The following is a 12,470-nucleotide window of genomic DNA, read 5'->3' as shown; positions in this document are numbered from 1 at the left end:
AGAGACTAGGATTGCAACCCCTGCCTTTTTTTTTGTTTTCTATTTGCTTGGTAGATCTTCTTTCATTTCTTTATTTTGAGCCTATGTGTGTCTCTGCACGTGAGATGGGTCTCCTGAATACAGCACACTGATGGGTCTTGACTCTATCCAATTTGCCAATATGTGGGGCATTTAGCCCATTTACATTTAAGGTTAATATTGTTATGTGTGAATTTGATCCTGTTATTATGATGTTATCTGGTTATTTTGCTCATTAGTTGATGCAGTTTCTTCCTAGCATCAATGGTCTTTACAATTTGGCATGTTTTTGTAGTGGCTGGTGCTGGTTTTTCCTTTCCATGTTTAGTGCTTCCTTCAGGAGCTCTCATAAGGCAGGCCTGGTGGTGACAATCACTCAGCATTTCCTTGTCTGTAAAGAATTTTATTTCTTCTTCACTTATGAAGCTTAGTAAGGCTGGATATGAAATTCTGGGTTGAAAATTCTTTTCTTTTTTTTGAGATGGAGTCTCGCTGTGTCACCCAGGCTAGAGTGCAGTGGCCAGATCTCGGCTCACTGCAAGTTCTGCCTCCCGGGTTTATGCCATTCTCCTGCCTCAGCCTCCTGAGTAGCTGGGACTACAGGTGCCCGCCACCTCGCCTGGCTAGTTTTTTTTTTTTTTGTATTTTTTTAGTAGAGACGAGGTTTCACCATGTTAGCCAGGATGGTCTCGATCTCCTGACCTCGTGATCTGCCCATCTCGGCCTCCCGAAGTGCTGGGATTACAGGCTTGAGCCACCGTGCCTGGCCGAAAACTCTTTTCTTTAAGAATGTTGAATATTGGTCTTCACTCTCTGCTGGCTTGTGGAGTTCCTGCCAAGAGATCTGCTGTTAGTCTGATGGGCTTTCCTTTGTGGGTAACCCGACCTTTCTCTATGGCTGCCCTTAACATTTTTTCCTTCATTTCAACCTTGGTGAATCTGACAATTATGTGTCTTGGGGTTGCTCTTCTCGAGGAGTATCTTTGTGGTGTTCTCTGTATTTCCTGAATTTGAATATTGGCCTGCTTTGCTAGGTTGGGAAAGTTCTCCTGGATAATATCCTGAAGAGTGTTTTCCAACTTGATTCCATTCTCCCCGTCACTTTCAAGTATACCAATCAAACGTAGATTTGGCCTTTTCACATAGTGCCATATTTCTTGGAGGCTTTGTTCATTTCTTTTTATTGTTTTGTCTCTAAACTTCTCTTCTCACTTTATTTCATTAATTTGTTCTTCAGTCACTAATACCCTTTCTTCCACTTGATCGAATTGGCTATTGAAGACTGTGTATGCGTCATGTAGTTCTCATGCCATGGTTTTCAGCTCCATCAGGTCATTTAAGGTCTCTCTGCACTGTTTATTCTAGTTAGCCATTTGTCTAATCTTTTGTCAAGGTTTTTCGCTTCCTTGCAATGGGTTCAAACATCCTCCTTTAGCTTGGAGAAGTTTGTTATTACCGACCTTCCGAAGCCTACTTCTGTCAGCTTGTCAAAGTCATTCTCCGTCCAGGTTTGTTCCATCGCTGGTGAGGAGCTGCGATCCTTTGGAGAGGAGGTGCTCTGGTTTTTAGAATTTTCAGCTTTTTTGATCTGCTTTCTCCCCATATTTGTGGGTTTATCTATCTTTTGTCTTTGATGTTGGTGACCTACAGCTGTGGTTTTGGTATGGATGTCCTTTTTGTTGATGTTGATGCTATTCCTTTCTGTTGGTTAGTTTTCCTCCTAACAGTCAGGCCCCTCAGCCACAGGTCTGTTGGAGTCTGCTAGAGGTCTACTCCAGACCCTGTTTGCCTGAGTATCACCAGCAGAGGCTGCAGAACAGCAAATATTACTGCCTAGTCCTTCCTCTGGAAGCTTCATCCCAGAGGCGCACCCACTTGTATGAGTTGTCAGTCAGCCCCTACTGGGAGGTGTCTCCCAGTCAGGCTACACGGGGGTCAGGGACCCACTTGAGGAGGCAGTCTGTCCATTCTTTGAGCTCAAACATTGTGCTGGGGGAACCACTGCTTTCTTCAGAGCTGTCAGACAGGGACGTTTAAGTCTGCAGAAGTTTCTGCTGCCTTTTGTTCAGCCATGCCCTGCCCCCAGAGGTGGAGTCTACAGAGGCAGGAGGCCTTGCTGAGCTGCAGTGGGCTCTGCCCAGTTCGAACTTTCCTGGCTGCTTTGTTTACCTACTCAAGCCTCAACAATGGTGGATGCCCCTTCCCCTGCCAGGCTGCTGCCTTGCAGGTAGATCTCAGACTGCTGTGCTAGCAGTGAGCCAGGCTCCGTGGGTGTGGGGCCCACCGAGCCAGGCACAGTATATAATCTCCTGGTGTGCCGTTTGCAAAGACCATTGAAAAAGTGCAATATTTGTATGGAGTGTCCCATTTTTCCAGTTACCGTCTGTCATGGCTTCCATTGGCTAGGAAAGGGAAATCCCCCAACCCCTTGTGCTTCCTGGGTGAGGTGATGCCCTGCCCTGCTTCGGCTTGCCCTCCATGGGCTGCACCCACTGTCCAACCAGTCCCAATGAGATGAACCAGGTACCTCAGTTGGAAATGCAGAAATCACTCATCTTCTGCATCAATCACACTGGGAGTTGCAGACCAGAGCTGTTCCTATTTGGCTATCTTGGAATGGAACGTGAAAACTGCTTTGTTAATATGCTTCCTTCACCTCCAGATTTCTCCCAAAATGAACTCCCATAGACCTCATAAAGTGAAGATACAAACCTCTATGAGGAAGAATCAGCAGACATAACAAATAGGAGATTTGTTATGTAATGTAATGGCCCCCAAACTGGATATTATAGAATAATGTAAATAAGATTATGTATCCAATATGTTAATTAATTAAAGAAAAAAGAAGGAACTGAAATCACAAAGAAACATTAGAAAATCATGGAAAAAGTAGGGCCCTATTTATAAAATAGCAAAATAGAAGATAAAGAAATAAAAATATCATTGAAATTAAAAAATATAAATACATTATTAATTTATGCTAATTTAAGCATTAGACAGATAGAATAATAAGACAGAAATGTATCTGAGCATGTATAAAGATTTATTGTTTGACAGATCAATGAAGAAAATTATAGAGTATTTAGCAATTACCACTGTGTCAAATGATAGCCATCTGGAAAGAAGAAAACTGGATTTCTGCTTTATACCAAATAAAAAATCAAAGTTGAGATAGATTAAAGATCTAAAAAACACCCATATTTTCAACACCTTTGGGAAAATTATAGGAAAATATTATGTCAGGGTGTAGAAGAACTTTATAAGTAGTCGCAAATAAAATTGTGTCCTGCAAAAGAAAGAAGTTAGACCCCTACCTCACATCATATACAAAATTAACTAAAAAATGGATCAAAGGCCTAAATATAAGAACCTCAAACTACAAAATTCTTAGAAGAAAAAAAGAGTAGATCTTTATCAACTTGGATTAGGCAATGGTTTCTTAGCTATGACAGCAACAGAATAAACAACAAAATAAATGGATAAATTGTACTTTATCAAACTTAAAAACGTTTATGTTTCAAAGGATACCATCAAGAAGGTAAAAAGAAAACCTATAGAATGTGAAAAATATTTGCAAACATATATCTAATAAAGTACCTGTATCCAGAATATATAATGAACACTTAGAAATAAACAATAAAAAGACAAATAACCCAATTAAAAATGGGCAAATGATTTCACTAGACGTTTATCCAAAGAAGATATATAAGTGACCAATAAGCTCAGGAAAGGATGCTCAACGTTGATAGAGAAATGCAAATCAAAGTCACCCAAAAAAAGATACCATACCATTTTACACCCACTAGGATGGCTATAATAAAAAAGATGGACAGTTGGAGTTTTGAGGAGTATGTGAAAAAAATTGAACACTCATACATGAATAGTGGAAATGTAAAATGCTCCAGCTGCTTTGGAAAACAGTCTGGTACTTCCTGAAAATATTAAATACAGAGTTTTCATATGACTCAGGAATTCTACTCCTAGGCAGAGTCTCAAGGTAATTGAAAATGTATGTCCACCTAAAACTTGTAGTGTATGTTCATACTGGTGTTAATTATCATAGCCCTAAAGTGGAAACAACCCAAATTTCCATCAGTTGATGAGTGGATAAACAAAATGTGATATATCCATGCAATGGAATATTATTTGGCCATTAAAAGGAAGTACAGCTACATGTTACAACATGCATGAACCTTGAAGCCATTATGCTTAGTGAAGGAAACCATCACACAAAGCCACATATTGTAAGATTTCATGTATATACAACATCCAAAATGGGTAAATCCATAGAGACAGTAGTAGATTCATGGTTGCCAAGGGCTGGGGGTGGGCGAAATGGGAAGTGATTGCTAATTGGTATGAGATTTTTTTTGGGGGGGTGATAAAAATGTTCTGAAATTAAATAGTGGTGATAATTACACAACTTTACATATACTAAAAACATGGAATTGCATACTTTAAAAGGATAAGTTTTATGTTATGTGAATTCCATCTGAATTTTAAAAAGAAGAAAAAAATTTAAAAAGATTGATTAACTTAATGTTGAAATTTAAAACAGTTTTATGAAAGAGCATATATAACTAGCTATGTATCATTATCCAGGATATATAAATGACTCCTACAAATAAATGAAACAAGTGCAAAATTTCCACCAAATAATATACATTAGGTTGGAACAGGAAATTCACAGAAGAGGAAAACCAAATCACTTAATAATCAGTGATATGAAAACTAAAACAATGACAGACTTTTCCGTGTGTATTCAAAGACATGCTAATAGCAAAACTTCAAAAAAGATGTATGTCCAACAAAGAAAGAATTGATAAATTACAGTATATTCATTTAATGGAAGACAGCAGTGGCATTAAAATGAATAAACTAGATCTATATGTACTATATGTGAATAAATATAGACTACAGGTACATAAGTGAATAAATCTCAAAATTATAGTATTGAGTTAAATTTTAAAATACACTTAAATGTAACTTGCTATACAGCATGTTGTTTTGTGTACATCCTTATGTAATAACAGAGCAAAAATCTAGAGAGAAGATTCACAGCATCTTCAAATTATTGGCTAAATCTGGAGAGGAAGTGAAGCGAATGATCAGGAAGATAAAAGGACCCTTCTTTTTATTTTATTTTATCTTATTTATTAATTAATGTATTTATTTTATTATACTTTACGTTCTGGGAAACATGTGCAGAACATGAAGGTTTGTTACATAGATATACATGTGCCATGGTGGTTTGCTGCACCCATCAACCCGTCATCTACATTAGGTATTCTCCTAATGCTAACCCTTCCCTGGTCCCCAATCCCTGACAGGCCCCAGTATGTGATGTTCCCCTCCCTGTGCCCATATGTTATCACTGTTTAACTCCCACCTATGAGTGAGAACATGCCGTGTTTGGCTTTCTGTTCCTTTGTTAGTTTGCAGAGAATGATGGTTTCCAGCTTCATCCATGTCCCTGCAAAGGACATGAACTCATTCTTTTTTATGGCTGCATAGTATTCCATGGTGTATATGTACCATATTTTCTTTATCCAGTCTATCATTGATGGGCATTTGGGTTGGTTCCAAGTCTTTGCTATTGTGAATAGTGCTGCAATAAACATACGTGTGCATGTGTCTTTATAGTGGAATGATTTATAATCCTTTGGGTATATACCCAGAAATGGGATTGCTGGGTCAAATTGTATTTCTAGTTCTAGATCCTTGAGGAATCACCACACTGTCTTCCACAATAGTTGAACTAGTTTACACTCCCACCAACAGTGTAAAAGTGTTCCTATTTCTCCACATCCTCTTCAGCGTCTGTTGTTTCCTGACTTTTTAATGAACACCATTCTAACTGGTGTGAGATGGTATCTCATTGTGGTTTTGATTTGCATTTCTCTGATGACCAGTGATGATGAGCTTTTTTCATATGTTTGTTGGCCACATAAGTGTCTTCTTTTGAGAATTTTCTGTTCATATCTTTTGTGCTCTTTTTGATGGGGTTGTCTGATTTTTTCTTGTAAATTTGTTTAAGTTCCTTGTAAATTCTGGAAATTAGCCCTTTATCAGATGGATAGATTGCAAAAATTTTCTCCCATTCTGTAGGTTGCCTGTTCACTCTGATGATAGTTTCTTTTGCTGTTCAGAAGCTCTTTAGTTTAATTAGATCCCACTTGTCTATTTTGGCTTTCGTTGCCATTGCTTTTGGTGTTTTAGTCATGAAGTCTTTGCCCATGCCTATTTCCTGAATGGTATCTCCTAGGTTTTCTTCTAGGGTTTTTATGGTTTTAGGTCTTACATTTAAATCTTTAATCCATTTTGAGTTAATTTTTGTATAAGGTATAAGGAAGGGGTCCAGTTTCAGTTTTCTGCACATGGCTAGCCAGTTTTCCCAACACTATTTATTGAATAAGGAATCCTTTCCCCATTGCTTGTTTTTGTCAGCTTTGTCAAAGATCAGATGGTTGTAGGTTTGTGGTGTTACTTCTGAGGCCTCTGTTCTGTTCTATTGGTCCATATATCTACCAGTACGATGCTATGTTGGTTACTGTAGTCTTGTAGTATAGTTTGAATCAGGTAGTGTGATGCCTCCAGCTTTGTTCTCTTTGCTTAGGATTGTCTTGGCTATATGGGCTCTTTTTTGATTCCATATGAAATTAAAGTATTTTTTCTAATTCTGTGAAGAAAGTCAATGGTAGCTTGATGGGAATGGTATTGAATTTATAAATTACTTTGGGCGGTATGGCCATTTTCATGATATTGATTCTTCTTATCCATGAGCATGGAGTGGCTTTCCATTTGTTTGTGTCCTTTCTTATTTCCTTGAGCAGTGGTTTGTAGTTCTCCTTGAAGAGGTCCTCCACATCCCTTTAAGTTGTATTCCAAGGTATTTTATTATCTTTGTAGCAATTGTGAATCGGAGTTCACTCACGATTTGGCTCTCTTTGTCTGTTATTCGTGTGTAGGAATGCTTGTGATTTTTGCACATTGATTTTGTATCCTGAGACTTTGCTGAAGTTTAAGGAGTTTTTCTGCTGAGACGATGTGGTTTTCTAAATATACAATCATGTCATCTGCAAACAGATAATTTGACTTCTCTTGCTATTTGAACACCCTTTATTTCTTTCTCTTGCCTGATTGCCCTGGCCAGAGCTTCCAACACTATGTTGAATAGGAGTGGTGAGAGAGGCCATTTTTTCTTGGGCTGGTTTTCAAAGGGAATATTTTCAGCTTTTGCCCATTCGGTATGATATTGACTGTGGGTTTGTCATAAATAGCTCTTATTATATTGAGATACGTTTCATCAATACCAAGTTTATTGAGTGTTTGGAGCATGAAGGGGTTTTGAATTTTTATCAAAGGACTTCTCTGCATCTGTTGAGATAATCATGTGGTTTTTGTCACTGGTTCTGTTTATGTGATGGATTACATTTATTGATTTGCATATGTTGAACCAGCTTTGTATCCCATGGATGAAGCCGACTTGATCATAGTGGACAAGCTTTTAAATATGTTGCTAGATTCGGTTTGCCAGTATTTTATTGAGGATTTTCACGTCAATATTCATCAGGGATATTGGCCTGAAATTTTCTTTTTTTGTTGTGTCTCCGCTAGGTTTTGGTATCAGGATGATGCTGGCCTCCTAAAATGAGTTAGGGAGGAGCCCTCTTTTTCTACTGTTTGGAATAGTTTTAGAAGGAATGGTACCAGCTCCTCTTTGTACCTGTGGTAGAATTTGGCTGTGAATCCGTCTGGTCCTGGGCTTTTTCTGGTTGGTAGGTATTAATTACTGCCTCAATTTCAGAACTTGTTATTAGTCTATTTAGGGATTCGACTTCTTTCTGGTTTAGTCTTAGGAGGGTGTATGCATCCAGGAATTTATCCATTTCTTCCAGATTTTCTAGCTTATTTTTGTAGAACTGTTTAGAGTATTCTCTGATAGTAGTTTCCATTTCTGTGGGATCAGTGGTGATATCCCCTTTATCATTTTTTATTGTGTCCATTTAATTCTTCTCTCTTTTGTTCTTTATTAGTCTGGCTAGTGGTCTATCAATTTTGTTAATCTTTTCAAAAAACCAGCTCCTGAATTCATTGATTTTTTTAAAGGGTTTTTTTTTGGTGTCTATCTCCTTCAGTTCTGCTCTGATCTTAGTTATTTCTTGTCTTCTGCTAGCTTTTGGGTTTGTTTGCTCTCGCTTCTCTAGTTCTTTTAATTGTGATGTTAGGGAGTTGATTTTAGATCTTTCCCACTTTCTCCTGTGGGCATTTAGTGCTATAAATTTCCCTCTACACACTGCTGTAGTTGTGTCTGAGATTCTGGTATATTGCATCTTTGTTCTCATTGGTTTCAAAGAACGTATTTATTTCTGCTTTGCAGGTTGTTGAGTTTCCACGTAGTTGTGTGGTTTTGAGTGAGTTTCTGAAACCTGAGTTCTAATTTGATTGCACTGTGGTCTGAGAGACTGTTTGTTATGATTTCTGTTATTTTGCATTTGCTGAGGAATGTTTTACTTTCAACCATGTGGTCAATTTTAGAATAAGTGCTATGTGGTGCTGAGAAGAATGTATATTCTGTTCACTTGGGGTGGAGAGTTCTGTAGATGTCTATTAGGTCCACTTGGTCGAGAGCTGAGTTCAAGTCCTGAATATCCTTGTTAATTTTCTGTCTCTATCTGTCTAATATTGACAGTAGGGTGTTAAAATTTCCCGCTATTATTGTGTGGGAGTCTAAGTCTCCTTGTAGGTCTCTGAGAACTTGTTTTATGAATCTGGGTGCTCCTGTATTGGGCGCATATGTATTTAGGATAGTTAGCTCTTCTTGTTGCATTGATCCCTTTACCATTATGTAATGCCCTTCCTTGTCTTTTTAAATCTTTGTTGGTTTGAAGTCTGTTTTATCAGAGACTAGGATTGCAACCCCTGCTTTTTTTTTTTTTTTACTTTCCATTTGCTTGGTAAATCTTCCTCCATCCCTTTGTTTTGAGCCTATATGTATCTTTGCATGTGAGATGGGTCTCTGGAATACAGCATACTGATGGGTCTTGACTCTATCCAATTTGCCAGTCTGTGTCTTTTAATTGGAGCGTTTAGCCTGTTTACATTTAAGATTAATACTGTTATGTGTGAATTTGATCTTGTCATTATGATGCTAGCTGGTGATTTTGCCCATTAGTAGATGCAGGTTCTTCCTAGCATCAATGGTCTTTACAATTTGGTATGTTTTTGCAGTGGTTGGTACTGGTGTTTCCTTTCCATATTTAGTGCTTCTTTCAGGAACTCTTGTAAGGCAGGCCTGGTGGTGACAAACTCACTCAGCATTTGCTTGTCTGTAAAGGATTTTATTTCTCCTTCACTTTTGAAACTTGGTTTGGCTGGATATGAAATTCTAGGTTGAAAATTCTTTCCTTTAAGAATGTTGAATATTGGCCCCCACTCTCTTCTGTCTTGTAGAGTTTCTGCAGAGAGACCTGCTGTTAGTCTGATGGGCTTCCGTTTGTGGGTAAACCGACCTTTCTCTCTGGTTGCCCTTAAAATTTTTTTTCTTCATTACAACCTTGGTGTATCTGGCGATTATGTGTCTTGGGGTTGCTCTTCTTGAGAACATCTTTGTGGTGTTCTCTGTATTTCCTGAATTTGAATTGTTGATCTGCCTTGCTAGGTTGGGGAAGTTCTGGATAATATCCTGAAGAGTGTTTTCCAACTTGGTTCCATTTGGAAATGGAGCTTCTTGAAAGCTCCTCGTCACTTTCAAGTACACCAATCAAATGTAGGTTTGGTCTCTTCACATAGTCCTATAATTCTTGGAGGCTTTGTTTGTTCCTTTTCATTCTTTTTTTCTCCAGTCTTGTCTTCATGGTTTATTTCATTAAGTTGATCTTCAATCTCTGAAATCCCTTCTTTCACTTGATCAATTTGGCTACTGAAACTTGTGTATGCTTCACGAAGTTCTTGTGCTATGTTTTTCAGCTCCATCAGGTCATTTATGTTCTTCTCTAAACTGGTTATTCTAGTTACCAGTTCCTGTAACCTTTTATCACAGTTCTTAGCTTCCTTGCACTGGATTAGAACATGCTCCTTTACCTCTGAGGAGTTTATTATTACCCACCTTCTGAAGCCTACTTCTGTCAATTCATCAAACTCATTCTTTATACTGTTTTGTTCCCTTGCTGGTGAGAAGTTGTGATTTTTTGGAGGAGAAGGGGTACTCTGGTTTTTGGAATTTTCAGTCTTTTTGAGCTGTTTTTTTCCCCATTTTCATGGATTTATCTACCTTTCATCTTTGATGTTGGTGACCTTCAGATGGGGTTTTTGAGTGAGGGTTCTTTTGGTTGATATTGATGCTACTGCTTTCTGTTTGTTGGTTTTCCTTCTAACATTGAAGCCCCTCTTCTGCGGGTCTGCTGGAGGTCCACTCTAGACCCTGTTTGTGTGGGTATCACCAGTGGAGGTTGCAGAACGGTAAAGATTGCTGCCTGCTCCTTCTTCTGAAAGGTTTGTCCCAGAGGGGCACCTGCCAGATGCCAGTTGGAGTTCTCCTGTATGAGGTGTCTGTTGACTTCTGCTGAGAGTTGTCTCTCAGAAGGGGGCCAGGGATCCACTTGAGGAGGCAGTCTGTCCCTTAGCAGAGCTCAAGCACTGTGCTTGGAGATCCTCTGCTCTCTTTAGAGCCAGCAGGCAAGAATGTTTAAGTCTGCTGAAGCTGTATTCACAGCCACCCCTTCCCCCAGGTGCTCTGTCCCAGGGAGATGGGAGTTTCATCTATAAGCCCCTGACTGGGGCTGCTGCCTTTCTTTCAGAGATGCCCCACCCAAAGAGGAGGAATCTAGAGATGCAGTCTGGCTACAGTGCATTTGCAGAGCTGCGATGTGCTTCACCCAGTTCTAACTTCCCGGTGGCTTTGTTTACACTGTGAGGGGAAAGACACCTACTGAAGCCTCAGTAATGGCAGACATCCCACTCCCCACCAAGCTCGAGCAGGTCAACTTCAGACCGCTGTGCTGGCAGTGAGAATTTCAAGCCAGTGGATCTTAGCTTGTTGGGCACCATGGGGGTGGAATCTGCTGAGCAAGACCACTCAGCTCCTTAGCTTCAGCCCCCTTTCCAGGGGTGTGAATGGTTCTGTCTTGCTGGTGTTTCAGGTGCCACTGGGGTATGAAAAAAACTCCTGCAGCTAGCTCAGTGTCTTCCCAAACAGCTGGTCGGTTTTGTGCTTGAAACCCAAAGCCCTGGTGGCGTAGGCACCTGAGGAAATCTCCTGGTTTGAGGGTTGAGAAGACTGTGGGAAAAGCTTAGTTTCTGGGCCTGAATGCACGGTCCCTCATGGCACAGTCCGTCAAGGCTTCCCTTGGCAAGGGGAAGGAGTTCCCCAACCCCTTGTGCTTCCCAGGTGAGGCAATGCCCCACCCTGCTTGGGCTTGCCCTCTGTGGGCTGCACCCACTGTCCAGACAGTCCCAATGAGATGAACTGCATACCTCAGTTGGAAATGCAGAAATCACCCACCTTCTTCATTGGTCTCGCTGGGAATTGCAGACCGGAGCTGTTCCTATTTGGCCATCTTGCCTAGTAGCCAACCCTTCTTTTTAAAATTTAACTTCTATTTTAAGTTCAGGGGTACATATGCAGGCTTGTTATAGAGGTAAACTTGTGTCATGATTATTTCATTACTCAAGTAGTAAGCCTAGTACCTATTAGTTATTTTCCCTGATCCTCTCCCTCCTCCTAACCCTCTACCCTCCAACAGGCCCCAGTGTGTGTTGTTCCCCTCTATGTGAATAAAAGGACACTTCTATTGCATTTTATTTCTTTTAAAATGTCAAAAGAGGATGGGCACTGTGGCACACACCTGTAATTCCAGAACTTTGGGAGGCTGAGGTGGGCAGATCCCTTGAGCCCAGAAGTTCAAGACCAACCTAGGCAACATGGTGAAACCCTTTCTAAAAAATACAAAAACTAGCTGGGCATGATGGTGCATGCCTGTAGTCCAAGCTACTTGGCAGACTGAGGTGGGAGAATCACCTGAGCCTGGGTAGATTGAGGCTGCAGTGAGCCATGATTGTACCACTGCATTCCAGCCTGGGTGACAGAGTGAGACCCGCTTTAAGAGCAAGACACGATTTCAAAAAAAGAAAAGAAAAGCCAGAAGAAAGCATAGCATAATAAAAATAATTGTTATATTTGGTAATTGTCAAATATGGTGTTTTAAATATTATTCTCTATTGTCAACATGACAGCTAAACATGGTGTCATGTTTATATTTATGTATTAATAATAATGTAGTAAGTTTTGTCATAGATGTGCCCAATGTTTGCCTTTTGTTGTTGTTATTGTTAAATTGCCTGTTTGAGTCCTTTGCCTACATTTATATTAGAATGACTAATGTATTGATTGGGAATTGTGTTTGGCCGTGAATAACACAAACCTGGAAACAGTGGATTAAATAAAGACTTTT

General features: G+C 39.6%; 1 protein-coding gene across 30 annotated transcripts in view; it reads left to right on the top strand.

Moving 5' to 3' along the window:
- LOC114671950 (uncharacterized) overlaps positions 1-12,470 on the top strand; it is a 474,108-nt gene that overhangs the window by 40,252 nt on the left and 421,386 nt on the right. The gene's annotated exons all lie outside the window — the stretch shown is intronic.

The sequence above is a fragment of the Macaca mulatta genome, chromosome 13 (assembly GCF_049350105.2).
Source record: "Macaca mulatta isolate MMU2019108-1 chromosome 13, T2T-MMU8v2.0, whole genome shotgun sequence".
Lineage (NCBI taxonomy): Eukaryota > Metazoa > Chordata > Mammalia > Primates > Cercopithecidae > Macaca > Macaca mulatta.
The sequence above is the reverse complement of the archived record's forward strand: the minus strand, read 5'-3'. Positions and strand labels throughout refer to the sequence as shown.